Raw genomic sequence first — 4,188 nt, 5'->3', positions numbered from 1 at the left:
AAACTAAACGCCCGCCCGCTCTGCTACAGCTTACCGGTGAGTCGAGCAATGGATTGCGGGCAATCTGTTCCTCGACGCTCCCTGCATAACTTTTCGCTGCCTCTCTCTGTATTAGTCGACGAGACGAGTGGAGTCCTGCACCCGGAGCGCCACTTGTACTGATAAAGTACAAACGTCACCATCTCGCGGTACAGTCAACTGGGGAGATCGATTCAAGCACTAAATATCTTGCATGTGCGTCTATAAGCATTGTCATTACGAAAAACTGACTCAATACTATGGAATTTTACTTTTTTTTTTCTTATTATTATCGTATAGTTTTTTTATTATGCAGTAGCGCGTTTACGTGTTTATCCGGATTTGTGCTCGGGTGTGGGTTCGATTCCCGCTTGGGCCAATTAACTAGTTGGATCTTTCCTAGGTTTTCCTCAACCGTAAGGCGAATGTCAGGTAATCTATGGCGAATCCGCGGCTTCATCTGGTCAAATACTATCTTGAGATCACCAATTTTATCGATGCTAAATAATTGAATATTTGACACAGCGTCGTTAAATAACCGATTTAATTTCTTTTGGTTTAATTTTATTAAGATTATGAATTTGTGTATTAATAATTATGGCAAGAGTCTATTTTTCGTTATGATTATTATGGGAATTTTTGTTTCTTTGTTGTAATTATTTTAACAATTATACTTTGCTATACTTTTGGGAGATTAAGAATGTTTTCGTTTTTTTTATTTTTTGAGGGTAGATTGATTCCAATCTTATTTTTGATTTAAGTAAAAAATAGATTATAACAAGGAAAGGACAAGGACAAGTAAATTGCACGACTGTATAAAATTAATAAAACTGCGACGTACGCAAGGAATCTGGTGCAGATGTGAAATTAAAAACAAGAACAGCAGGAATAGTTCGAAATTGTTAATCATTTTTAAAATTAATTGAAAAATAAAAATTCTCTCCATTTCTTCGAATAATTTTAGCCTACATGATGTTGGATATGAAGAATATTATCGAAGAAAAACCATAAATAATCTCTGGTTAGAATGTAAAATTAAATGTGAAAATATAAATAAAGGTATAGTCAGGTTTATTAAAAGAGATCTCATGATTCACTATATATATATATATATATATATATATATATATATATATATATATTCTTTAGGCGCTTCATTAGTACTTCTTTGAGTTACGGAGTAGGTAATAAATATCGTGCTTGTAATGAAAAGAAAAAGATAGCAATGATCTGTAATGAACAGTGGCTCAGTAATCAATATACTATTACCAAATTCAACTTCGAATATCCAATAACTCTTTATATCACCCTGCGTTACGTAAAGTTAGTATACCCTGAGGATTACGGTTGCATATTAACTCCGTGCTCAATTTTGCAATTTGCAATTTTACGACGAGCTCTTTCAACAGTTTCTACCGCCTATTAAAATCATTTTACTTGTATTTTTTTCTGGCTAAATAGTTTGAATAGAATTTCGTTGCATGTAACAAAGGCTCTTTTATGAAATTAATTGGCTGCATATGTGGCAGAATCAAATGGTTTGTTTGTGGCGTCGAGAAGTACAGATCCTAATTTGCGTTCTGTTTGTACTCAACAGAGCGTTGATCATTGAAATTGAATCGTGACATTTCAATTACACCATTACAAATGTGAGCTCTAAATAAAAAGGAACGCTATATTCTTTTCTGAGTTTTTAATCTTTATCGTCTCGCTTATACATGAACATGAAATGTTGAGAGTTTCATGGAAAAAATACATGAAAAATTTACATTTTATTAGACGAATTTTTTTCTAGCAAGGGAGGCAGGATGGATTTGGCTGAAAGTGTTACTATAGACTGATTTAAAGCAGAGGCGTATTTAAGTCTAGGCAGACTAGGCAGCTGCCTAGGGCGGCATATTTGAGAGGACGGCTTTTAAGCGATTACTACTGTTTTTTTTTTGTTTTTTTTTTTAAATTGTATTTATAACTCTTTTAAGAGAGTACATGAACTTAAACGCACAATGTAAAGGATATGAATAACATTGGCAAAAATCAGTTCGAATTTAATGAACTGTCTGCCAACGAAAAAAGGACAGTTTTTCAATAATAGTGTCACAATGCGATCATTGCACTTTTTTCAATGTTATGCCCTCTCACCGTGAGAGTCTCACGTGATAACATTAAAGAATGTACTGGTATTATATTACGATACGTTAGGAAGGCAAATCTAATTGCTCGAAAACATAAGCTTTGTGATGAGAGACGCCACTAACTCTATCATAAGAGTATCCAGTATTTTTTTTTCATTTCATTTATTTAATACTATACACTTGAGCTACATTAGGCATTGCAGCCCGAAAGAGCAGAAGCTCGTGCTCGGGCGCAGTTCAGATCAGTTATACAAAATATATCACAAAATTAAGAGAGTTCACTGAGCACAATAACATAAATAAATGGTAAAATATACACAGCATGTAATAATAGGGTCTATATACAAATAGAAAATACAAAAGTACATGAATATTAGAGTATCAATTTTTAACTCAATTAGCTTAGGCTAAACAATTAAATAATTAATGTGATTTGTTTCTTAAATCTATGTGTGTTAAATGTCCTTAGCTCAGGGTAAGCTCTAATTAATGCATTATAAATTTTGGGTCCAAAATTTCTGCTGTGGTTTAATCCAGCAGTTGTGTGGCAGTTTGGAGTATTTAGAAAGAAACTGTAGTTTTGTCTCGTATGGTATTCATGAGGATCAAATTTAAATTTATTGTGGTTTTTATGGAAGTAAATCAGCAATGTTTGTTTATAAATTTGTTCCAGATTTGATACACCAAATTCCTCAAAAATTAATTTTGTTGGGTAATCAAATGGTTTATATAGACAAATTTTGATAATTCTTTTTTGGAGCAAATTTAAAGGATGGAGGATGGAGTATTAACACTCAATAATGCCCATTCAGACTTAAATTCAAAGAAACACCACCAGCCATTGTAGCAGTCGGACGCTTGGCAGTTCAGTTTAATTTGAAACGGTAAAGAGAGCAGTTCTTTGTACCTAGGTGATTTATATTTTAATATTCATTATAATGAGTGGCAGTCGGAAAAAGCTAAGTGGTTCTCAATACCGAAAACACCTCTTATTGAGGTTCTGGCTGTACAGTAGTGTTAAAAAAACCGGACCGACCCTTGTAGCTGATTTCAGAGCCTTGTTCACTCCAGAGCGTCGGTGCATATTCCTTGGACACGAAACCATCTGTGCAGTTGAACAACAGCCACGCAGTTGGTTACTGTTTCCGTTTTCATTGAATGGCTCAGGTGCTTGGGGCAGCAATATTTTACTACTTAATTACCTTATTATTCCCAGAACATGAATTTTGCCATTTTCTAACGGCTTTCGAAATGGGCTACGTCAGCAGTCGAACTACAACAATTTCAATAGATTACTCGCTATCTTATAAATGCGGGCGTGGCATGCACAGTGGCTCATTTCGGGGACTTTGATTATTCCATCGGTCCGGGTTTTTTTGCCACTACTGTACACCTATTATCAGACAGTACATCTCACTTGACGATATGTGTCGGAGGAAGAACTGCACCTGAAATCTGATTAGTGTAACATGTAGCTAGTCAGCGATGTATGCAATGGAGGGGGATAGGAACTAATCACGCTACCCCATTATCTCCTAGCCTAGTTGCCTTATGAGTGATGCCTTGATGGTGTCACTTGTTGGGTCCAGACCTGTCTTCGGACAGTTGACTAAACAGTACCGGAAACTCGCGAAAAAAGAGGAAATTGTGAGAAAAAGTGCAAAAATAGACGAGCTATTTAAGATACAAACACAGCCAGCTTGTTCCAGTTCGAGTCCAAATACACCAGAGCGTAATAATGTGGCGAACAGTAGGTACAGAAAATAGTGGAGTGTGTGGTTTATCTGAGTCAGGTGTTTCCGATATTAGAAACAGTAATAATGATGTGAAATCAATTATTTCAGTTGATGGAAATGACGCATATAGGGCGAAATAAGGGGCGGAAATATTTTTCTCTGCCTAGAGGCGCCAAGTAACTAGACTTTCCTCTGATTTAAGGTTCCTGAAAACGATGGTGAATAACTCTCGTTTCGGAATTACATATTTGTGAAAATACAGCAAATTTAAAAATCTCGATTGCATGTCGTTCTTACGCACA

Source organism: Periplaneta americana, chromosome 14 (genome assembly GCF_040183065.1).
Source record: "Periplaneta americana isolate PAMFEO1 chromosome 14, P.americana_PAMFEO1_priV1, whole genome shotgun sequence".
In the NCBI taxonomy this organism is placed as follows: Eukaryota; Metazoa; Arthropoda; class Insecta; order Blattodea; family Blattidae; genus Periplaneta; species Periplaneta americana.
The sequence above is the reverse complement of the archived record's forward strand: the minus strand, read 5'-3'. Positions refer to the sequence as shown.